The following is a 26,884-nucleotide window of genomic DNA, read 5'->3' on the forward strand; positions in this document are numbered from 1 at the left end:
TAAGGTTTTAAATTCATCAGATATGATTTTATTTTATCCTATGAAGCTGTACTCCATAATGACCTCTGATAAGCTGTTTGAACTCATGTCAAATCAGGACTTGGCAAAGAGCCTAAATCTGCTCAGAAGTTAAAAGGCAGGTAGGTGATACAATGGACAGAATACTAAAACTGGAGTCAAGAAGATGCGAGTTCAAATCTTGACTCCAACACCAATTAGCTGTATGAAGCTAGGCAATTTGCTTAACATCTTTTTTTCTTGGTTTCCTCAACTATAATTTAGGAATTATAATAATACCTACTTCCCAGGGTTATTGTGAGAAGAAAAATAAAGGTATAATGTCTGTTAAGTCCTTTCAAATATTAAAGTGCTATAAGATTGTAAGCTATTAAAAACCAAAACACAAATGAACTAATATACTAGCATGATGATAACAATACTTACTAGCACATATATAACACTTTAAAATTTTACAAAATCATATATATTTACACATGTACATATGAATGCACTCGCATACACATATGTATATATGTATATATATGTATATATACATATATATTTCTCGTTTGATCCTTACAGTATCCCTGAGAGGCTGGTGCTACATGCTGTTACCATCCCCATTTTACAGATGAAGAACCAGAGGGACAGAGAGGTTAAGGAATTGCCCAGGGTTACACAATTAGTGACTTCCTATGGGGTGTGATTTTATTTGGTTCTCAAAGAAAACTAGGGAGGTCAGAAATTAGTTCAGAGGAAAAAGAGCTTTCCAAGCATGAGGGACAGTCAAAGAAAATATTGCTAGCAGAGAGTCAGAATGTTTTGTTTGTAGAAGAGTTAGGAGGTCTCCTACATATGCATGTATGTGTGTGTATATATGTGATTGTACATATACACATATACACATTTGTATGAATATATACATATGTGGATAGATAGATATGTGTAGATGGATATAGATATCTATTTATCTACACAAAGGGAAGACAGAATCAGATGAGAAGAATATTTCAGGAATGGTGGTCAGCTGTATCTTCGGTTTGGGAGAAGGAATATCTGGAAGAATAGCAATGAGGCCAGTGCCAACGAGGCCAACATGGAGGTGGAGTGAGGATCGTATTGTACAAGTTTGTGAAAGACTTTGAATGCTGGAGTATTTCATATCTGATCATGCTAGTAATAGGGAACTTCTGGACTTCATCAAATTGTCAGGGGTGTGGGGAGGGTAACATAGTTAGATCTGTGATTTCAAACAATGAATCTGATAACTGAGTCAAGGAATAGATTGGAGTGGGGAGAAACTTAAGGGAAAAACAGCAAGCAGGAGGCTATTCCAATAGCCCTGAGTCCAAGTCCAGTGATAGACCTCTACTGATGAACTCTATCCCCTTTGTTTCCTGCCAGCTCTGAGGGTTCTTGAGGCTACTTCCTACTCTAGTGACTGTATCTGTATCTGTTTGAAAAATGTGTACCTGTGTTCCCCTAACAGTAACTCAAACTCTATCAAAATCCATCAAATCTGCAGCTTTAATATGTAATATCTCTTTCTTGAAAAGTAGCTCCTGTTTTGGATACAATGGATACTTAAGAGATGCTGAGAAAAGATAAATTAACTCATAAGTGATTCCCACTTGAAGGAGTGTTGTTCCTCTGATGGATCTAGTCTTAACTTTCTGTGTCTTTTTTTCAGTGTTACTCATGGGCTTGCTCAGTTATTTCACATACAATAGGTATTTCTTCATTCCTATTAAATCATTTTTACAAAATTAATAATTTGAAAAGAAATGGTGGTATTACACATTGTTAACATATTAACACTTCATTATCTCTTTTTGCATGCTGTGAATATATCAATGGCTAGACTTGGGTGAGATATTATTAGGAAGAAAAAAGAAGCAGAAGCAGAAGCAGAAGCAGAAGCAGAAGCAGAAGCAGAAGAAGAAGAAGAAGAAGAAGAAGAAGAAGAAGAAGAAGAAGAAGAAGAAGGAGAAGGAGAAGGAGAAGGAGAAGGAGAAGGAGAAGGAGAAGGAGAAGGAGAAGGAGAGGAGAAGGAGAAGGAGAAGGAGAAAGAAAAAAAGAAAGAGAAAGAAAGAAAGAAAGAAGAAAGAAAGAAAGAAAGAAAGAAAGAAAGAAAGAAAGAAAGAAAGGAAGAAAGGAAGAAAGGAAGGAAGAAAGAAAGAAAGAAAGAAAGAAAGAAAGAAAGAAAGAAAGAAAGAAAGAAAGAAAGAAAGAAAGAAAGAAAGAAAGAAAGAAAGAAAGAAAGGAAGGAAGGAAGGAAGGAAGGAAGGAAGGAAGGAAGGAAGGAAGGAAGGAAGGAAGGAAGGAAGGAAGAAAGGAAGGAAGGAAGAAGGAAAGAAAGAAAGAAACTAAGAAAGAAAGAAAGGAAGGAAGGAAAGGAAGAAAGGAAGGAACGAAAGGAAGAGGTGGAAAAGGAGGAAAAGGAGAGAAAAAAAGAAGAAAGAGTAGGAGATGGAAGGAGAGGAGGAGGAGGAGACATGGAACCTGACTTGTTCAGGTAAAGCACACATAAGTGGCAGACCTGAGCTTCAAACTCACACCCTCTAAACCCAAACATCACAATCAAAGTGAAGAAAGAAACTAAAACATTTCCTGCAGAATTATAAAGTCCCCCCCACACACACACTTTTTTCTTTAGTATATCTAGTAACTGACATAACTTTATTAGGTACTTACTATGTATCAGGCAATGTGTGAGGTGACTGGAGATAAATGGAAAAAAAAAACAAACAGTCCTTGCTCTCATTGAATGCATTTGTGATTTTACCTTAGAGCAAATTATCTTAAGAAATGTTTTGTGTCTAATTCATAACATCAGAAGTATACACACACACATACACATTATATTAGAAAATTACAGTTAACTCCTAGATTTTTTTGCTTTATATAAATTTTTATATTGACTGTACAAGGAACATGTTTAAATTATCCATGCCCTTTGATTAGCCATTCCCAAATTGGAAATGTCTCCCAGTGAAAGAAAATTTTTTACCAAAATTTTCTTAGCAGAATTCTTCATGATGGCAATAAACTGAAAACAAACTGGATTACCAAAAGCAAATGACTTTAAAAATATGGTATACGAAAGTAATATGTTACTATAAAACAATGCTACCCTCCCATTCCCTAGGTGCCCTTTGCTGTCTTGCTTGCATGTATTTGTACGTGTTTGTATCCACATATATGTGTACACAAGTGCACACACACAGGTTTTTTATTTGGAAATCAGCTAGGTTGTCAAAATCCAAAAATGACTTACTGACCCTTGTGTGAGTTTTCATCAACATTTGTGCCAGCTGTTTCCCATGCATGGAATATTTTTTCTTTTTACCTTTGCTTCTTGACATCTCTAGTTTTATCTAAGATTCAGTTCAAATGATATTTTTTCCCTTTTTTTTTTTTTTTTTGCAATTTCCAAAATAAATTTTATTGTAAGGTTTCTGCATTTAGTTCTCCTTCTCTTGCAGTCTTGGTTCTCCAGAGTTGACCAGTACACCGGACAGCAATGAGCCCGACTTTTCTTCCAACTGAGGCGTTTCTCTTCTAATGGTGGATGGTTTTTCAATATGCTGGTGATTGCCTCCTCCAAAGGGAAGTTCCACGAGATTTATGGCCACACGCTGGACACGAGGCCAGCAGTTTCTCTTGGCCTTGTATTTGTGGTAGACACAACCTGCCTTAAAGATGGGTTTATCAATATGACCTCCTCCAGCAACAACACCAACCACAGCTCTGCTTGCAGAAGAGACCACTTTCTTAGAGCCTGAAGGTAACTCCACCCGTGTTTTCTTGGTTTCAGGGTTATGGGAAACCATTGTGGCATAGTTTCCAGATGCACGGGCAAGCTTACCCCAGTCCCCAGGATTTTCTTCAAGACAGCATACTATGGTCCCTTTAGGGATAATGCTACCTGGCAGAATATTACCAATGTTCAGCTGAGCTTTCTTACCACAGTACACAAGTTGAACCGTATGGATGTCTTCAGCAGCAATGAACAACTCTGTCTTCTTTTTAAATCGGCAAGGATCCCAGAAAGCTACTTTTTGCAAGAGGAGTCCTTCTGCTTGGTTGGCGAAGTCGACAGCCTGGAGCTTGGCGGTCCTTTTCCTGTGCTTCACGTGAGCGTGGAAGACTGAGCCCTTACCCTTCCTCTGACCACGGATCACTCGACCCATTTTGCTCGGTGTGACTTTGGACTTTCTAGAAAGAGATCAAATGATATTTCTTAAGGGAGTCCTTTCTGGTTATTAGGTTTCCTCCAGATTAATTTGTATTGAGTGAATTCATTTTCTTCCTTGTCTATATTTACTAACTTCCCCAGTAGAAAGTAACCTCCTTAAGATTTCTTTCATTTATTGTACTTGAATTCCAGTACCTAGTAAAATACTGGTACATAAAGTGTTTAAAAATGCCTGTTGATGTAGATCTAGAGAGCAGAACATAATTAATGTTGGAAAAAATATGAATTCATTGTAATTGAGATAAAAATATTTTCTATGAAAATTAGCCCCACACAATATTAAAAGTTACTTTCTATATTCATATTTCAGCGTAGTCTTCATGAAGAAATGCCATCTCGTCAAATGGAGAAAAAAAAGTTGAAATAATTAGGTGGTCTAAAATTTCAATCCATATATCTATACAGACTTTAGCTTTGTATTATTGACAGACAATTTCAACCCAAAAGAAAAATGTTTCTGGAAATCAAAGGGATTTTGTAATAGTTGAAGGTATAACAGAATTTCCTCCTGTTGATTAACATTAAAAATGAAAAGCCATTTAAAAATGAATCAAAGTATATTATAAGGAGAATCTATTTCAAAACATTATAAATTAAGATTTTGAAAAAAATTAAAAATTAATATTGCTTTGGGTTTGAGATATATATTCATATAAAACACATAACAAATCTTTGTGTGCATAAATTTTTATACCCAATGTGGTTTTTTGCCACAATATAATCATATTAACATTAAACCATACTTATGAAAACATCCTAAAATAATTTTAATATATGTGAAAGTTATGTTTATTGTTAGATTAAGCTATGGCAGACATACTGAAGTCTTTGTATTTGGAATATATAGTCTTTCACCTCTCTTGAGTGATCTAAGAACCCCATTTAAAGATTTCTGAGACCATAGTGCTTTTTTTTTTTTCAGAGTTAATGCTTCAGTCCCAGACTTCTGGCAATTACAATGCAATACATCTGCAAACAGAATGGATTCTGTTCTACCCTTAACTCCCAAAATGTGAACTTCAAAAGGTTTATGGAAGACATATTGCATTCTAACATACATATCTGTCATGCATAAGAACTAGTTAACTAATTTGCTTGCTTTGGGGTTCGTTTTTTTCTTACAAACTATATATAATTCTTTGAATTCAAACTCATAAAAACTGTTGATGAGATACAGCTTCAGAGGAATATTTTCTGACTCATAATATTTCAAAAAACACATTTCTGGAAACTTTGCTATATTAAATCTTATTAATACAGAGGTCTGGAGCAATCATTATTGAGTTGTCATCATAGTCTACAGAATATAAATCTAAACAAATGCGTCTAGTATAAAGAGAATTCTTTATTAAAACCACCTTTCTTTAAGGTTCTATTACCTCAATATGTGATTTTGTTGTATTTAAGGCAGCCTTCCTCCCACGACCCTGATGCTGGTCAGCTCCTTTTTGTGTGCTATCAGAATCTCGTCCATTAGGAATGAGGCACTTCCAGGAACTTCTTTAGACTGTTGACTAGAACTGCTCAAAGGGACAATGTTGAAGAAAGTGAATGAAAACCTTAAATTCCTTTTATTGGTGTTGTTGTTGGAATCAAGCTACTTCAAAATTGTTTGGATTCTTTGTTCTTATTCCCTTCCTTTCTTTCTAATCTAGGCATCATCTTTTTCATATCACATTCAATGAATAAAAGTTCACTTTTTAACTAAAATTTCTTCATTTATTTATTAGAAAGACCTCAGTATTCATCCACACTTGTGACTGACTTTTTCTTAGGCTATTTAAAACACTGACACTTGATATTCATCTGGAGAAATGAATCAGTTTTCGAAATGTGTTTTCGATGGAATAAAAAGGCTCACGTACATCAGAAACCTTTACATGTGATTTGCTGCAGCTCACGTTACAGCAAGGTGGAAACAATGTCAGTGAGAACAAAGTCAAATTTCTCTATAACCCAATGTGAATAACAGTCTTTTGGCTAATAATGCCAAGATTAATATGTTACCAGTGTGCATAATAATTTTAAGTATAAGTTTTAAAATTTTAACAGACCAACCTCCTGTATGCCTAGTCATAATAAGATCTGCTTTCCATACTGTGTTCTATATATATATGTATATACACATGCATTTTCAAAGCACTAGTAAGTAAAGAAGGAACACCCAGTGCTATCTTATTTCAAAACAAGTAAAGCACCATCTGTTTTAATCAAATGAAGGAAAGATAAAGTTCAGCTAATGGCAGCTGACATGCCAATTCTAGTTCAGTTGAGTAAGCAGTTCTAAAATGGGGTTATAGCATTAGCCAACTGTCTTGAATTAAGAAAGACTTTTCATGAGCTAATAATTGTGAAAGTGTTAAATATTGGTATTTCCCACTGCAACATATCTGACAGCCTGAATATTGTGCTTTTAGCCACAAAATATGAAAATACTTAAAGGAAGGTATTAGTATGTAAGATTAATCTTCTACTGATGAGTCATGGAAATATGGAAAAAATTGTAAAAGGCATCAGGCTGAATTGAACACTACCTATAATAGAACAGAGCCATTAAACAAACCACCCATGGGGCATCTGAGACAGATTAAAGTATAATTTAAAAATATTTAACAAAATCTAAAAAAAATAATAACTTATATTCTCAATATATGGTCCATAACAATCATTATGCATGTTTTAGTGGCTCCTGTCTCTAACTGATAGAGTATATCTCTATTGCATTCAGAGTATGTACTGATATACATGATATCTCTACTGATACAGAGTATAACCATGCTGATGAGATAACAAATTCATCTGAGTATTTAAGGAGATTTTTAATTAATAAATTTAGAGTATTAAAAACTGTCAGATGCCATGTATTCCATCTCTCTCATTTCCTTAGGCAAAGAAATGGAAAACAAGAAAGTTTAAGTGACTCACAAAATCACATGGATGGTGAATGTCAAAGGCGAGATTTGGAACCAAGTCTCCCCACTCTAAAGCCCAGACTCTTAACTGTTTACATTATCTTTAAAAAAAAAAAAATCAAACTTTCGTTTCATTTTTACGTGATGTTTTACCTCATTTTTATTTACCTTTTACATTCCCCCAATGAACACTTTCTTGGATAGAAGAGAAAAATATTTAAGCAAAGCTCTCTAACAGAGTGACCATTTCTGTCTGGACAAATTCTCTTTTACAACATTTGAAATCTTGACTTTTTTACTGAAAGGAAGAAGATGCACTTAATTAGCAGTTCTCTAAAAAGAAAGATTGTACATTAGAATTCAAAGAATCATGTGATCTGAGTATCATAGATTTAAAACTGGAAGAAACTTGTGAAACCATCATCGTTAAGCCCCTCATTTTACAGCTGAAGAACCTGAAACCCAGTGAGTTTAAGTGATTCATTTGAATTCAGATGCATTTTTAGTATGACTATTGACATTATTAAAGACATTATCTTTATTTTTCTTTCAGATCTACTTTTTTCACACTGTATTACTTCATGCAAATGTTTCTTACTTTCTTTGAATTTCCCCATATTCATCATTTTTATGATTCAATATTTCATTGTATTTATATGCCATTGTTCAGCCAATCTTCAATAAATGACTTTCTAGATGATACATATATATATATGTGTGTGTGTGTGTATGTGTGTATGTATATATGCATGTGTATATACATAAGTGTATTTATGTATATATATATATATATACATATATAATGTGTGTATGTATATAGATAGATAAATAGATAGATAGATAGATAGATAATTTTTAGGTTCTGTGAAAGAGGTTTATACTATCCTACAATCTTAAGAAGAAAGGGACCTTAGAAATAATCCAGATGTTCCTCTGTTTATAGATGAGGAAACTGAGGCCCAAAAGAGGTTGCACTATTTATATAAGTCCACAAAGGTAGAAAATGAGTGAGAACATGGACTATCTGTTGCATTTCTTTGTATCCTTAACACTTAGAACAGTTTCTAGCACACAGAAGGTGCTTAACAATACCTTATTGACATATTGAATGTCTTTGATTCTTTTTTTCCCTTTCCTTTCCCTTTCTTCTTCATCATTTTTAAGGATTCAACTATTTCTTTGGTCAATTCACCCTCCCTACCTCCATAATAGTTTACTTCTGTTCATTAAATGGGAAAAGTACTTTAGCTGATCCAACTTGGGTGTAAATCAAATTGAATTTACCAGGCAATGTCCAGAAGAAAACCAGACACTCTGTATATAATTTGCCAATATCTTTATTCCACTCAGGCATTTCATGTTCTTTCTACATAGGATTTTTAATATACATTTTACCTCCCCTTCTGCCTTCATCTTCTTCCTTTTCCAAACTTTATTTTTTCCCTCCCCAAACATGGTTGATTTTTTGCATACACTCATCCATCAAGGCAATGAGTAATCTGATTTTTTAAAAAATGGTCAATTAAAAAATTAATTCAGCATGGATGAGAGATCAATAAAATATATCAGTTTTCATCAAGATTTCTACTATTAATAAAAATGACCAGCTTTTATGTTGATCTTTCAGGCTTAAGAAACACTTTACATATGTTATCTTCTTTGATCTGTATAACTACCTTGTAAAGTGGATGCTATTACTATCCTGAATTTAGGTCTTCCTGCTTCCGTATCTAACACTCCCTACTTACTAATTGCCTATTTCCTACATATTGTCCATGTCTCTATTATCCTTGAACAAACCCTCACTTGATGCCCATAGCTATCAATCATGCATCTCAGATCTAAGATTTCACTAAGTTCCTTGATATAATGGGTGCTTCCACTTCTTTTCTTCTCACTTTATTCTTAACTCTCTGGAATCTAGCTACAAACCAACAGAACCTATTATTTTCAATATTACCAAAGACCCCTCAATTGCTCTATCTAATAGCCTATTGTTAAACAGCATCCTTCTTCATTTCTGTTTAGCCTCTGACACCATCAATCACCCTCTTATCTTGGATAGTCTACTCTTTTTAGGTTTCTATGACACTGCTTTTTCCTGCCTCTTTCCTGACCTGTCTGATTGTTTTTTCTGAGTTTTCGTTTGATGGATCTTCATCTAAGTCACACTTTCCAATAATGTGTTCATGATCTCCAAGGATATGTCCTGGGCTATTTCTTTATGTTATTTCATTTGGTAATCTCATTCACTGCCATGGATTTAATGGTAATCTCTACATTGACGAACATCACATTTATTTGTTCAACTTCTTTTCTGACCTCTTTACACCTCCAACTGTCATTCAGACATCTTAAGATGTCTTGTTGACATTTTAAATCCAACATCTCCAAAACTGAAGCTCTCTTGAGGTTTTCAATTATTAATATCTATACAGAAATCTCGTTTGTACCAATCTATGAATTCCAAATCCAAAGCTCAGTTCTCTTTCCTACTCTAATCTGATAAGTCATTTTAATCAAGCAAAAAATATGACTTTTTTTTGCAGATATTGATTTGTTTTATTGGATTCACCCTCCACATTTCTCAGTATCTACTTGATGAGAGTTAACTCAATTTTATTTTTTAAAATGGTTATAGGCCATCCATGCATAAAATAAAACCATTACTTAATCAACTAAGTCTTCTGACACTAAGTTAATATAAACTCAGTCTCATTCACTGCCTATGTACTCCTTGCAAATGGGAATGGATAACTGAATAAGAAAAAAGGTTAAAACTTTTATACTGTTTGAAAATTTTGCTGTGACAATATTACAGTTGGATCTGTTTTTGACACGCTGTGTAGATAAGCACATTCATTTGTATTCATTGATATTAAGTATTTCAAGTACTCTGGAAAAGGTAGAGGAGTCTTTTTCACAATCCTATTGAATGGCAAAATAAGCACTCCCTAAACATCAGGCCAAGACTGTGACACTAATTGTCACAAGAGGAAAAAAAAGGAAGAATTACAATTCATATAAGACATTTCAAGTCTCTAATGAATTTTCATAATAGGATTGGATTTGTGGCTTTTTAATTATACAACTATCAAATCATTACATATGACTGAACTTTAAAATCAAAATTAACTCATTAAAATTTATAAATTAAATCTTTTTTAAAATGAAGTTCAGTTTCTTATCAATTAGAGAAAAACAGGGAAAAATATTTTACAACAATGGTGTCAAACTCAAATTGAAATAGGGGTCTCTAAACTATACCTGTGGGAAACACTTTCTTATTTTTCAAATGTTAATGTTTCCTCTGTTTTACTGTATTTTTATTCATTTTGGTAAATGTTTCCTAACTACATTTTAATTTGATTCAGACCTCACTTCAGAGTATTATGGGTCCATAAACATCACTGTCCTACAAGACTTTAAATAAAAGTTTTATTCTCTCAAATTTTGAGATTATTAAAGTGGCCATTTTGAAAACTATTTCTATATACTAAAGGTTATTATGTTCAGAACCACTTGTATTTTAATTAATTTCTCCTTCAATATTCAGTGCTTGTAATTATTGTCCATTTCCACATTTCCCCTGAAAGGTAAAATACATACGTACATACACATATATATGCATTCATACATACACATGTATGTACATATTCATATACATGACATATAAATATCTTGCCACGTAATTTACTTTTTTTTTAGAGGAGACACAAAGAATATTGTTTTACTCATACAGACAACAACTTTCTTACCCAATTTCAGACAATTTTCTGAGTGGAAATATGACAGCAATGGGGAGGTTTTCATTATATATTGAAATCAAGAGAAAGTGGGATAAAAACTTAGTCCAGGGGTGACCAGATTTCAGTTATTAAGAACACGTATCTGTGGATGGCATCTTATTCATTTGTTTCTTCTTCCTCACAAAGATCTCAAATTTCTTCACTATGATGACTTCTTCCAATCTTTTCTAACAAGAAGTGGACCCTAATGTTAGTATCCAGAACATTCTTCATATTGTTGCCTTCTCATTTGTGAAATCTTCAAATGTCCATACCTCTAGGGTATCTGACTTACTTTTTTCCTAGATGATAGTGAGGACATTATAAGTAGAACATGTAGGATCTGCTTTTCTAAGTCCTTTCAAAAATCATAATCTATCAAAAACTCAAAATAATCAAACTCGTCTTCCATGATCAATCCATTTGGTTTATTTTGTTGCCCATAATTCCAAAACATAAGTTTTTTGTATCCACTGTATGTGTACACTACAATGTTGGGGCAAATGGTAAACAGGAAGGATCTTTCTCCCCTTGAAATTGACTCACGATTGCCCAGGAGTGAGATGAAAAGTCACCATATATGTAGCCATCCCTGTCCTTTAAGACTAACAATTCAGGACCCTTGTCTATAATATTCTCGCAAAGTTATGGAAAGCTGTAGTCATGAATTTGATAAGAAAAAAAATTAGTCTCCATGTATGGTTGTAGGTAAGTGGGAGATGATATAAACAATGGCAGGAATAAGGAGAGTAATTATTTTGTGGAGGGAGAGGTGTATCTTTACACTCTGTTATGAAAATGAAAAGCTTTGGGTAAGAATCCTCCCCTGATGATTAAGTTTAAAAATGTGGAGATCTGGGTCACTTTACACAACCAGTCTTCCATAAAATGGTCATTGCAACAGCAGTATGTCTCGTCCACTGAGGAGTGGGGGTGGCGGTGTCTGGTTTCAGTGTCAAGAACAGTTCCGTAATCAGTGCCTTTACACCAGAGGTCGCATCTTAACTTTTCTTCATACTGCAACTTTTCAGTGCATTTCTGCAGTACAGCACGTGCACTACAGAGGTAATCTGATTTTCTATAAACTCTTGGATTTGACTCGCTCTCACATCATCGGTAGTTACATGTAACATTTTCATGATCATTGCATTTCCTTTTAATAAGCTCTGACATCAAAATTATAAACTATTTCTTGATGATGTTTTCACTAGGACTCTGGATAGTTCCCATCAGGCTAATATTCCTCATTCCATCATGGAACCTGATTGTCATTTTCTCAGGCAAAGAATCCCCAAGGTAAGCCTGTAACATTTCCAGTGAGACAGGGCTTGGAAAAGATGTTCTGCTCTTTACACAGGATATCATCTCCAAACCCCCTTATGGCAACAAGCAATCCATCAATCCCCAGCCTGTTCTGAAGGGAGAAACCATGGGAAATAATTGCAATGGCAATTTGTTCACCTAGTTCCCATCTTTTCTTACTTGTAACAGAATCCAGATAAAGAACACGGAGGGGGAAGAGGGTGGGAGGGGGCAGGTTGCTCAGTTACCTGACATTCCAGCAAGAAGGTAGAGCATGGATTGCTTATACACCTGTAGTTAGGGACTCTCCTTAATGGGGTCCTCGAGTACTGCCTGTAGCAAACAGGCTTTATTTTTAGGCTACCCAGTCCTGGTGGAACTAGGTCATTCTGGTTGTCCTTGTCTCATGCAGCTGCTTCCTCCAACTGTAGGCCCGTTCTCACTCTCTGACCTTAAGTGAATTGTCTAATTGAACTTCAAAACATAGATATAATTTAACTTTAAAGAAAACTATAAAAATTAGAAACATCTTCATTAGAAAAATGAAAACAGACAAGAGCTGATCTAACAAATTAGATATTTATGCACTGAGAGCTCATATAATATTTGGTGCTTATGCTTCTGTGTAACAATGGATCTGGGATTTCAGTGAGATGCTTACTCCAACATTGTACTTCATGGCACATTCACGGCTTCTCATCCTAGGCTGTTCTCATCCTTATATTTTCATGTTTGCTTTCATCTATTACCTTTTAAAATATAAATTAAAGTCATTTACAAATTAACTGGAACAAATAAACACGCATGTAATAAATCTTATATTTTTTCACGTTAAAGAAACAATATGTAATATGTTCTTTTGTGGTGATCACTTGTTTTATACAATTTGACATTAAATTCACAATATTTTGACACATTCTTTAATTCATCACGAAATTATATAAATCAAGTTGGAAATTACATGTATCTTTGAAGGAGAGCTCATTTTGTCAAGTCTAATCATGATTGGTTATGTCATTTGGTGAGTCTGGTCTTAATTATATTTATAGACTTCCAATGAGGTTTAAATCAAGCTAGTTTTCAAGCCACAGAAGCATGTTAATTAACATTTTTTTAGATAAAAATGGTTAATATTTATATAGTGCTTACTATGTTTCAATGCACTGTTCTAAGCACTCAACCCTGTGAGACAGATGCTTTTATTTTCCCATTTTATAGATAAAGAAAGTGATACAAAGAGGAGTTAAATGACTTGCCCAAGGTCACATAGCTAGTAGTTATCTGAGGGTGGATTTGAATTCAGGTGCACTTGTCTACAACCCTGGTGCTCTCTCTATTATATCAACTAGATGCTTTACATGGATTTTTTAATCATTTGTGATATACAGCGAATCCTCTGTTTCAACATCTTATTTAATAATTTCTTTAATTCCAAAATAATTGTACTTCTCAATATATTTATCTCAATGTATTTTTCCCTTAAAATGTAAAAGACTTACAGGTCCATAGGACATTTAAAAAATTCTTTCTCTCTCCTTCCTCCTCATCTTACAGTCAGTTCTTACAGTTTGACCTTGACTGCTTTTGACAATAGCTTTTGGTATGGCTTGTAATTAAAAAGTGATCTAGTTAAAAATAAAAACAGATCTTCTTTTAATCATTCTTGAATACTCCAGGTTTTACATTGCCTTGCCTATGACAAGCACTTTTTCACATTGAATTTTAGAACATACATAACAAACTTTCCAGCTTCCAGGGCCCTATGAAATGTGTTGTTTATTTTCTGAAGATTATTATTGTCAATAATTTTATGTTCATTTTTGACCAAATTTTCCCTTGAGCTTCAATGTAACTGGTACTGTTTCATTATCAGTCTAAATGATCCTTGATATTCTTTTCTCCAAACCAACAGCTGCTGCAAAATCTCTAACAGATAATTAATTGTTTGGTTTAAAAGCTATGGCATGTGCAAGTTTTTTTGGAGAAGTAACCAATTTAAAAAAAAAAAAAGCACAACACATAATAGCAACAAAACATATGCTTAAAAGAAAATCCAACATGCAGCTGAAATAGAAACAACTAAAATTGAAGTAATGCTTTCATTCTGGTTTCTTTTTGTCACATTCTGATAGTATGTATTAGTGAAGCTTCAATAAAGACACAGGATCACTTCTGCCAAAAAATGAAAGTATATCAAAGTTATTGTGTGTCTCAGGAAATTTTTATACTAATGTAAAATGATCACATTCATTCATGTTTACTTACAAAGAGAAGTTCAACAAATTTACTTATAGTTTTTATTTTTCATTCATATTAAATTTAATATGGTAGGTCCTTTATTCTCTTACTCACCTATATCACTTTATGAACCACCTTCTGGTAGCCTATATATTTTGAAAAATGTTTCATTGATGCTCAGTTTTGTTTCTTCTCTCAATTTTTTTCATTACCATTAATAACCCCATTTATTCCTATTTTCCATATGCCCAAGCCACTTTTTCTCCTGAATCTCTGCTTGTATTTGCTACTATATTACTTTTTATGAGTTTACTTCTTGGTTTGCTCCTAACCTATAATACCTCTGTGTTGTGTATAGTGTTTTCTTCTGTTTACTCATATTTTCAGGTTCAGTTTTTAGTTTGGGATTTTTTTTTTTTTGTCTTGGATCAATGTCCTCTTACACTTTCTGGATGAGTTGGGTAAACCTTATTTGCTACTGTCCTATCTATACCTTGGATGCCTTTTCTGCCAATTTAGAAGGAATAACTAACATTAGGTAATATACTCAGCTTCTATTAATGATTTCTCTCTTTTATCCTGGTGGTCTCATCAAAGTTCAGGCTTCAGAAATTCTCTTTAACCTCTCTTTGTCTCATTTACCATGTAGAGTTTGTTCTGACCTCTGCTATCACTGTAGCAGGTCCCAGTGGAATAGTGGAAATCAAATTCTTCTCTCCTACACAGCCTTGCACACTGAGTTAGCCCTCTCCCATACTGTGGTTCCTACTGTCTGGTAAAGAGCACAGCCTGACCTTCTCTTTGTGTTCAATAACTTTTCAGGGATAATTCCATGCCTGTTTGTGTCTTGATAAACCAAGTCAATGACTGGGTTTCTGTAATCTTCTTTTTGAAACTGACACTGACTTTCAATACAAATGTAAGGAATGGGACAGTTACAGGAGTTTATTATAGTTTCCCTAACACTTCCCATCTTCCTTGATTCTGTGTTTATCTAAGTTGGCACTGGCTTTCCTAGTTTATTACCTTTACCTGCCTCCATTGACTTCTGGAATATTTGTAAGTATTTCTGGTTTGAATGAAAAAACTTGCTTCTCTTTTGTCCTTCAGTTGTCATTTTTAGATATTTGCTAGAATTTATGAGAGAGACCTGCATATTTTTTTTCCATTAAGCTTTCACTACAGCATCCCAACCAAAAATAATATTTTTGAAAGTAATTTTTTATGTTATAAAATGTTACTTTTGTTTTTCTTTTTTATTTAAAAGAAATAAATATAGCTAACTATCTATCCATTATTGAGCTCATATAATATAAATTCAAGGTAAATTTTGAGGGAAAGAAGGTCAAGAGACGTTGGCACTTGAGCTGAGGTCTGAAGGAATCTAATGATTCTGGAAGGCAGAGTTATGGCAAGAGAATACTCAGAACACTCGGGGAGAGCCAGTGCAAAGCCACAGAGATGGGAGATGGTGTGATATTTATAAAGAAAAACAAGTAGATCTATATGACTCGTCTGCAATGAATATGGAGGAGAGTAGTAGGAAGCTAGGAATGTAGAAAGGGGATATATTGGAAAGAGTTTTAATTGACAAAGGAGGAGTTTATCTTTGAACCTAGAAGAACTGAGAACCCATGAAATTCAGTAGGAAGGATGGCATGATGAGACTAGTATGTGAGAAAAATTACTTTGAAGGCTATGTTGAGGATGAATTTAATTGGGAAAATATTTAAGACAGAGAGACTAATTAAGAGGATATAGTAATAGTGCAATTGAGAGGTGGTAAAAATCTGAACTAGGATAGTATGTATATGATTGAAGAGAAAGAAACATACAAGACATGATGTGGAGAGTGATTGAAATGACAAACTTTGGCAACTGATTTGGTTTATAAGGTTTAAAAACTGAAGGATCTATAGAAGCAGAGGAAAAGTTTTTGCTGTAACAGTATTGTAAAAACAATTTTGAAAGACTTAATAATTCTAAATAATATAACAACCAATCATGATTCTAGAGCAAAAGTAATATGTAAGCATCCTTCTTGTCATAGCCTGTAATACTCCAGGCTATGAAAAGATGCAGATTAAAATGCACTTCCAAAATATTTGAAGAATCATATATGTATATATACACATACATGTACATGTATGTGTAAGTATGCATACAAACATACATGTATATATAATAGAACACAGATAATGTTAATATTTGTTTTTGAAGACAATATATAGCCTATATGGATTCTTATGCATGGTTTAGTGCTTTGCACTTCAATTTGAATTTGAGAAATAGAATAGTGATGAGGAACCATGCTACTCATGTCCCAGTGGTAAGGTCATAGCCTCAAGACACAATGAGACATATATATTTGAACATGGCCTATTTTGGAATTTGTTTTCATAGATTATCCACATTTATTACAAGTTGCACTCCTCCACTCCTCCACTGAGGGGGAGGTGAGAAAGGAAGAATATAAGAACTTGTTAAATGGGGAAAAAAACTGAAACAAAATAAAAAGTTTTGGTGAGTAGTCTAAGTGAGTAGTCTAAGAATAGACAAAGGTTGTAAAGTTGAGTAAATGGAAGAAAGGTATACATGAATATTTGGTTTTGCCAATATAAGATCATATAGTAAAGCCAAAATTTTAAATTCATATTTCTAATTTTCTATTTCTTAAAAGCTGTCATTGCTTTATATGCAACAATTTCTGGTAGCTGTAAGATAATTGATGACATATGTAAAATAAATACTTTTCAAGAAAAAAGTCAGAAAAAAAGTAATTTGGAAATATGATTAATTATTATTTTCTCCAATATATCATCAAGGGTTGATATTGTCAAACTAGATCTCTAGAAATGGTTTTACTATTCACTCTCAATATAAAATGTACTCTTATCATCTCAGAAAAACGTTTTTTATAAAGTTTATCATCAGTTGCCTAGATCCAAAGGACAAATTAGAAAGGGTCTCATAACTTTTCCTTTTCAACAATTTATCTTACTTAGATTGATTCAAGTCTTGCTCATTTTCAGGAACAGTAACATTATGTTCCTTTGAATATCTGTGCCTAATCATTAATGGACTAGACCTATGGCATGGAGGGACACAAGAACACAACAATATGTGTGATGTATTGTTGAAGATTATTGTATTTGTACCAGGAAAGAAAACCTTAGAGTTAAGTCCCTATAACTCTTTAATTTTTCCTTATATAGAAATAATGAACATAGTAGGGAAATTATGATTTTTTATTTTAAATTGTTTTATTGAAAACACCTTAACAGATTTTACAAACAAAAAATGAAGAATGTAAAATCCTAAATATAACTTCATTCCCCAAAACAATTTATATTTTGTATGTAACCTAGATGCTTTGTTATTATTAAAATATCCTTAACCTTTTTTACAGTATGAGCTCCTTTGATGAGATCTATGATTTCTCAGAATAATATTTACAAAAGCAGAAAATTAAATACTACTACAAAATTGGCAATTGATTTTGAAATAGAGTTATCAAAATCATTTTCAAAAACAAGTTCATAAACTTCAGGTAAAACATCCTTGCAGTAGACAGTGACAACTTCCAGATGGTCTTGATTATAGATGATATTTTGCTGATTGCATTAAGCCTGAGAAGATTGCAGAACTTCACAAATAAGATCCATAATAATTTTTAAAAGCTTAGCCTGTCAACTGAGAAAAAAAATAAGTGCTTTAAAATGACCATTCTAGTAAACAGTTGAGTAAATAGCCTATAGAGTTGGCTCATCAGTACACAGACCTTTGATAAAATAAATGGACAATAAAAAAGGTACAGAATTGAACAGCAGAAGACTGAAATAGTTTTGAGGATTTATGTAGTTCTTTTAAAGATTTCAAACATTTCCCTTAAACAAAGAAATTGTCTTTTTTTCCCAAAAAGCAAAGGATTCCAAATTAACTCTTTGGAATTAGGGATTTCAGTGAATTCCAAAATAAACTATAAGCTCCAAAATTATATATTCCATGACTGAAGATCATAAGTTACCCTACTACATTTTTTAGAAAATTAAAGTTACGGTTCATCTAATAGCCATGGAGTGTTAGTGTAGTGGATGCTTACAAGCTGCTAGTTATTATTTGTAAAGAATTCCACAGGAAAAACAATATTAAAATATTCTCAAAAACAAAATATAAGCAAAAAACATATAGCTCCTATGCTTCAATTTTACCTCTGAAATGTCAAGAAGTATAGAGCATAATTGCAAATCATTACGTGGAGTTCCTTTTGTGGATTTATGAGAAGACATATATATTTCACAGGATTAAAACAAACAAACAAACAAAAAGAATGAGTTGTGACCTGTGTTGTTAGTAGGAACAGCAGAATACAAGATATCGATGTTTTAGTGGTTGAGTGTCCAAAGGAAAATGGTGCTCTAACACCATACATGCGTTTACTTTGGACACTTTACTGAAATAAATTTGTGATTCCTGACTTTTTCCAAATTCATCTTTTAGTCCTTCCTCATACAAAGTAGGGCTATAGAGATGTCCATTAAGCATAAAAAATAAAGATGGGAACAAGAAAAAAATATCCAATACTTTTATATGAAGATATTATGTGCTGAAGAACAAGACTGTGCATAAGAGCACCATGTATAGAGATATAGTTCCAAGGGTTTTGTTTTATTTTTTAGGATTTTTAATGCATTTGCTTGATGTAGACAAGATTTAATTTTAAAGCAGAATAATGCTATTTCCACAAAAACAACTGTGCTGAACCACTTCAGAAAGGTGGCACAATGTATAGTGTTGGATCCAGAGACAGAAAGACCTGAGTTTAAATTTGGCCATAGACCTTAGTAGTTGGGTTACCCTATGGCACATCACTTGACTTTTATTTTCCTTGTATTCCTCATATATAAAATCAAGTTATTAATAATACCTTCCTCATAAGGTTACTGGGAGGATCAAATGAGATAAATTTGTTAAGCATTAAGCACGGTGCATGCTACATGATAGGCTTTAAGAAATGCTTACTCCCTTCTGTATTGTTAATGTATTTTTAATCAAATTAATGTATTTTTAAAGGAATGTGAATATCTTTCCCATCCATCAATAGGCCTATGTGACCTGCTTGAGTCACATGGGAGTCTGAGTCAAATGAGTCTGTGGTGGGAGGAATTTGCTGAACAGGTGGAACAGGATATTTGTTGTCCTTCATTCTTGAAGAGTTCCAAAATGACATCACCATGATAAAGTCAAGTTTTTTTTTTTACACATTATTTTATTTGTTTTTAACTTTCTACAATCACTTCCATATATCTCAGATTTTTTTGTCCTCCCTCCACACTCCCTCCCCAAGCTGGGGTGCAATCTTGTACAGGTTCTACACATACATTCCTATAAAATATATTTTCACCTTAGTCATGTTGCATAGAAGAATAAAATGAATGAGAGTAAGCATAAAATAAAGCAAAACAAAATATAACAAAAAAAAATGCTCTGCTTCATTCTGCATTCCAATTCCACAGTTCTTTCTCTGGATGTGGAAGGTGTTTTGCCTTGAGTCCACTGGAAATTTTTTAGGTCCTTAAATTGCTGTAAATGACTAAGTCTACCAGAAAATTTCCTCACATACTCTGGTTGTTGCTGTGTATAAAGTTCTCTTGGTACTGCTCCTTTTACTCAGCATCAGTCCGTATAAGTCTTTCCAGACCTCTCTGAAGTCTTCCTGTCCATCATTTCTTATAGCACAATAGTATTCCATTACATTCGTACACCACAACTTGTACAGCCATTCTCCAGCTGATGGGTATCCCCTTGATTTCCAGCTTTTGACCACCACAAAGGGAGCTTCTATAAAACATTTTTGTACATATGGGACCCTTTCCCATTTTTATGATCTTTTTGGGATATAGTTTTGGAAGAAATATTGCTGGGTCAAAATCTGTGCACGATATTTTAGCCCTTTGGGCATAGTTCCAAATTGCTCTTCAGAATGGGTGGATCAGTTCACAACTCCACCAATAATGAATTAGTGTTCCAACTCTCCCACATCTTGTCCAACATTTATTATCTTCCTCTTTTGTCATGTCAGCCAATCTGATAGGTGTGATGTGGTATCTCAGAGTTGTTTTGATTTGCATCTCTCTAATCAGTAGTGATTAAGACCATTTTTTCATATGACTATAGATAGCTTTAATTTCTTCCTCTGAAAACGCTGATCATATCCTTTGACCATTTATCAATTTGGGAATGACTTGCATTCCTGTAAATTTGACCCAATTCTCTATATATTTTAGAAATGAGACCTTTATCAAAGACACTAGTTACAAAAATTCTTTTCCAGTTTTCTGCTTCCCTCCTAAACTTGGTTGCATTGGTTTTGTTTGTGCAAAAATTTTTCAATTTAATGTAAGCGAAATTATCCATTTTGCACTTCATAACGTTCTCTATCTCTTGCTTGGTCAAAAATTTCTCCATTCTCCACAAATCTAACAAATACCGTATTCCTTTCCCCCTTAAGTTGTTTATGGTATCAGTCTTTATACCTAGGTCATGTATTCATTTGGACTTTATTCTTCTGTACAGTGTCAGGCATTGGTCTATGGCCAGATTCCACTACAATGTTATCCAGTGTTCCCAGAAATTTTTGTCAAACACTGAGTTCTTATTCCAGAAGCTTCGGTCATTGGGTTTATCAACTGGTAGATTGCTGTATTCATTGACTACTGTGTCTTGAGTACCTAACCTATTCCACTGATCCACCCCTCTATTTCTTAGGCAATATCAAGTCGTTTAGATGATTGCTGCTTTATAATACAATTTAGATTGGTTAGAGCTAGATCACCTTTCCTAGTATTTCTTTTTCATTAGTTCCCTTCATATTCTGGGCCTTTTGTTCTTCCAAATGAATTTTGGTATCATTTTTTCTAGCTCTAGAAAATAATTGCCTGGTAGTTTGATTGGTATGGCACTGAATAAGTTAATTAATTTAAATAGAATTGTCATTTTTATTATATTAGCTTGGCCTACCCATGAGCAAGTGATGTTTTCCTACTTGCTTAGATCTGACTTTAGTTATGGGAAAAGTGTTTTGTAATTGTGTTTGTTTTGTCTGGTAGACTCCAAGACATTTTATGGTGTCCACCATATCTTTAAATGGGATTTTTCCTTCTATCTCTTCCTGTTGAGCTTTGTTAGTAATATATAGAAATGCAGATGATTTTTCTGGGTTTATTTTGTAACCTGTAACTTTGTCAAAGTTGTTTATTATTTTAAGTGGATTTTTCTTTGATTCTCTGGGATTCTCCTAGTATATCATCATAACATCTGCAAAGAGTGACAACTTAGTTTCTTCTTTGCTTATTCTAATTGTTTCAATTTCTTTTTCTTTTCTTATTGCTAAAGCTAACATTTCTAGTAGCACGCTGAATTACAGTGGTGATAATGGACATCCTTGTTTTACCCCTAATCTTACTGGAGATGTATCTAGCTTATCTCCATTGTATAAAGTGCTTGCTGATGGTTTTAGGTAGTTGCTGCTTATTTTTTTATGGAAAATCCCACTTCTTCCTATGCTCTCCAGTGTTTTCAATAGGAATAGGTGTTGTATTTTGTGAAAAGCTTTTTGTGCATCTATTAAGATAAGCATGTGGTTTCTGAAAGTTTCATTGTTGATATGATCACTAATGCTGATAGTTTTCCTAATACTGAACCAGACCTGCATTCCTGGCATAAATCTTACCTGATCATAATGTATTATTCTTTTGATAAGTTGTTGCATTCTTTTTGCTAATATATTATTTAAAATTTTTGCATCTATATTCATTAGGGAAATTGGTCTATAATTTTCTTTCTCTGTTTTGGCTTTTCCTGGTTTAGGTATCAGAACAATATTTGTTTCATAAAAAGAATTTGGAAGGATTTCTTATTCCCTAATTTTCCCAAATAATCTATACAGTAATGGAATTAACAGTTCTTTAAAAGTTTGATTGAATTCACTTGTAAATCCATCTGACCCTGGAGATTTTTTCCTTGTGAGTTCATTGATGGCTTATTCAATTTCTTTTTCTGTAAAGGTGTTATTTAACTTCTTTTTCTGATAATCTGGGCAATTTATATATTTATTATATATTTATATATTATATATTTATGTGTGTATATATATATATATATATATAGAGTAAATATTCATCCATCTCATCTAGATTACCAAAAGTTGTTGACTGTTTCTCTTATTTGTTGTTTAACCCTCTCATCCTTTAGGATTAGGTTATTTAGTTTCCAATTAATTTTTGGTTTATCTTTCCGTGGCCTTTTATTACATGTAATTTATATTGCATTATGAACTGAGAAGAATGCATTGACTATCTCTGCCTTTCTGCACTGGATTATAAGGTTTTTGTGGCCTATTACATGGTTAATTTTTGTACATTTGACATGTGCCTTTGAGAAAAAGATAAATTCCTTTCTACCCCTATTCAATTTTCTCCAGAGATCTATTGTATCTAACTTATTTGGCTTTTTATTTACCTTTTTAACTTCTTTTTTTTTATTATGAGTTTAGATTTATTAAGTTCAGAGAGTAGGAGGCTGAGGTCCCCCAGTAGGATATTTTTGCTCTCTATTTCTTTCTGTAACTCTCTTAACTACTTCTCTAAGAATTTGGAAGCTATATCAGTTGGAGCATATATATTTAAAAATGATATTACTTCCTTGTCTATCGTGCCTTTTAGCAGGATACAGTTTCCTTCCTTATCTCTTTTCATTAGATCTATTTCTGTTTTTTACTTTGTCTGAGATTAGGATTGCTACCTCTGCTTTTCTTGTATCAGCTGAAACACAATATATTCTCCTCCAGCTTTTTACTCTTACCATGTGTGTATACTCCGCATTTCAAATGTGTTTCTTGTAAACAACATAATGTTGGATTATGATTTTAATCCATTCGACTATCTTTTTTTTTATTGGAGAGTTCATCCCGTTCACATTCACTATTATTAATACTATGTCTTTCCTTCCATCCTCTTTCCCCCTGTTATGCTTTTAGTTCTCCCTGCTACCTTCCTCTCCACAATAATTTTAATTTTTGACCACCACCTTTTGCCCCCTCCCTATTTCTCCCGTTTTTCTTTACTACTTCTTCCCTCCCTTTTAGCCTCTCTTGCCTTTTTTTTCTCTTTTTCCCTCCTACTGTCTATAGAGCTAGTTAGATCACTGTACTTAACTGTTTGTTTTTCCCTCCTTGAACCAAACCAGATGAGAGTGAATCTCAAACAATATGCATTTCTGTCCCCTCTTTCCCTCTACTATAATATATTTTTGTGCCTCTTCCTGTGATGTAATTTACCTTTTTCTGCCTCTTCATTTTCGAATCTCCCATTATAATATCTTCTTATCCTTAAACAACATTTTTTTATCATCACATCATTTACTTTATTTTTTATCATCACATCATTTACTCCCTCTATCTATGTAAATCCATTTTATATATCATAATAAATATATGAATCTCATGATTAACAAGCATCATCTTCACTTTGAGGGATATAAACAGTTTGCCCATATTGAACAACAAGATTTTTTTCCCCATTTACCTTTTTATGCCTCTCTTGAGACTTGTGTTTGAAGATCAGATTTTCTACTGAGCTCTGGTCTTTTCATCAGGAGGGTCTGGTAATCCTTTATTTCATTGAATATCCATCTCCTTGCCTGTAATATTATGCTCAACTTTACTGGGTAACTGATCCTTGGTTGTAATCCCAGCTTCTTTGCTTTATGGAATATCGTATCCCAATCCCTCTGATATTTTAATGTGGATGTTTCAAGGTCTTGTGTAACCCTGCCTCTAGCTCCTCAATATTTGAATTGTTTCTTTCTGGCTGTCTGCTGTATTTTCTCCTTCACTTGATGGTTGTGGAATTTGGCAAAGATATTCCTTGGTTTTTTAGTTTGGAATCCTTTCAGGAGGTGAACTGTGGATCCTTTCAATGACTATTTTACCCTCTGGATCCAGGACTTCTGGACACTTTTCCTTGATGATTTCTTGAAGGATATTTTCCAGGCTATTTTCTTCATCATGGCTTTCTGGTAGTCCAAAAATTCTTAGGTTTCTCTCTTGGATCTATCTTTCAGGTCATTTGTTTTACCAGTGAGATATTTTACATTTTATTCTACCTTTGCATATTTTCGATTCTGTTTGACTGATTGTTGATGTCTCATAAAGTCATTAACTTCTACTTGCCCAATTCTAATTTTTAACAAATTGTTTTCTTCAATTAACATTTGCATGTCCTTTTTCATCTGTCCAAATGTTCATCTTAAGCAGTTATTTTCTCCAGTTAGTTTTTATTGCTTCCTTTCCCATTTGTACCATTTTCCTCTTAAATTCTTCCATGATTTCTTTTTTGATATTTTTAAAAACATTGGGTACTTTTTCTTCTACTTCCCTAATTTGGTTTTTAAAATCCTTCTTGAGTTCTTCCAAGAATGCTCTTTGGGTTTGGACCAGCTCATATTCCCTTCTGAAATTTCAGATGGAAGTAGTCTCAATGCTGTCCTGTTTGATATTCGTGTTTTGGTCCTTGTCCTATAGACCTATATGTCCTATAGTCCTGTGTGGTCTTATCTTTTCTGGTTTCCTTCTTGCTTATGATGTTCACCGTTTTCCTGACTTTTAAAGTAGATTTCTGCTTCTGGGGTACCGATGGTTCTGTCTCACCATTCTTGTGCTTAGTACTTGAGGCTTTGTGTACTGTGGCCTCTAGTTCTTTCAGCTAGAAGCTAGAATGCTGTATCTTACCTGGTGCTGAGTTGGTTGACATGCCAAAGCAGAGGTCATGTGATGTCTTTTCTGACTTTCCCCAGATTTACCCTGGAGCTAGCTGTTTTAAGTGTGGGGAAGTGGTGGTCTAGCCACAGGAGGTCTCCTCCTGAGCACAGGCAGGCTCATTGGTTTGTGAACCCCATTTGCACTAGTGTCTTCACTATTCCCCTGACTGTGCTGAAGCAAGCCTGGGGTCCTTGTGTTGATTATTGCAGGCTCCACCCCTCTGGTGCTCAGGATCTCCTCCCAGTTTGCTGAGGTGGGGCTATTTGGGACAGCTCTGGTCTTGCACTGATCCCCTTTAGCCACAGCAAGAGGGACTCTCCTTAGCTATTTTCTTGGCCTGACAGGCTAAGAAACTGTTTACCTCTTCAGCTGATCTCACTGTTCCAGAATTTTTCCTGGGGAAGTATTTTTGAATTTTTTAAGGTCAGCAAGGGAAGGAGTAGAATATCTACTAATCACTCCATCATCTTTGCTCCTGGGAGTTCAAGCAGATGACTTACACACATTTGATCTGTGAGCTAATAGCCTCAGGAGTGGCTGCTGCAGTTATCTAGGGTTCTATAGTTCTCTCTTATTCACTTCTACTAGATTCCCATCCTGGGTTGAGATGTTTGAGATTCAGCAGTGCTGTTGCTGCTTCAGATCACTTGGGGCTTCCTGCTTGGCTTTGCTATGGCGTGGTCTGTTCTGGTACAGCCTGTGTGCTGTGAACTCCTCTAGCCCAGTGTAACAGATTATTCTTGTTGACCTTCCAGTCTGTTCTGTGTTGGAAATCTGCCACACTCTGTCTCCTATTGGATTCTGCCACTCTAAAATTTGTTCAGATTCTCTTATTATATGTATCTGAAGGAGTTTATCTTAGAACTTTGGTGAGTAGCTGCTCTCATTCCATCTTCTTGGCTCCACTTTAAAGTCAAGTTTCAATGTGTACTGATTGCGGATGATCAGACCAATGGGAGCTCAGAATGCTCTACCACAGATTAGGCACAAATGGTCTGCATGAACATTTGGGGTAGATACTCCTAATATGAGCACACAACGTTTCCTTTGAACTCTTTCAATTCTGTTTTTCTCATAGAGTACTGTGCCGTTTCTGTTGTGGAACAGGAACAGAAAAGGTAGAACAGGAAGTGGAGAACTGTGGCAGAGTTGAGAGGAAACTGGTCAGTCTAGTCAGAGCTGGGAAGGACAGAGAAAGCAGGCAGTTGACTGTGAATGAGAGAAGGGCATTTTGCTTAGGGGAGCCTGCTTGTTGCAAGGTCTGATAATTTGTGTAGACTTCTTGGTTACTATGATGGATTTCTTTGTTTCTATGATGGATTTGGTTTTCTGGTATTGGGATTCACCTTTCTGGTGTTTGAATAAATGTTTTATTTCTGTCTTCCATGTGGAGAGTCTGCTATATTTTGCAATTCATAACTGTGCTGCCATATTCATAGCCATCATAGGGGCTGTAAATATCGCAATGGCACTACACCTTCTACATCCTTTTATTTTTCCTCACCATAGACTGGGCAAGTCAGCCTTTCAGAGATATGCAAAGAGACCTTCTCCAAAAAAATTTTTT

At 34.2% G+C, this 26,884-nt stretch overlaps 2 pseudogenes; both read right to left on the reverse strand.

The window, feature by feature from the left end:
* Positions 1-3,444: 3,444 nt before the first annotated feature.
* LOC140512258 (large ribosomal subunit protein uL2 pseudogene) lies at positions 3,445-4,193 on the reverse strand (annotated as a pseudogene).
* Positions 4,194-11,075: 6,882 nt separating this feature from the next.
* LOC140512259 (MTOR-associated protein MEAK7 pseudogene) lies at positions 11,076-12,430 on the reverse strand (annotated as a pseudogene).
* Between the last annotated feature and the right edge of the window lie 14,454 nt (positions 12,431-26,884).

This window comes from Notamacropus eugenii, chromosome 6 (assembly GCF_028372415.1).
Source record: "Notamacropus eugenii isolate mMacEug1 chromosome 6, mMacEug1.pri_v2, whole genome shotgun sequence".
Taxonomy (NCBI): domain Eukaryota; kingdom Metazoa; phylum Chordata; class Mammalia; order Diprotodontia; family Macropodidae; genus Notamacropus; species Notamacropus eugenii.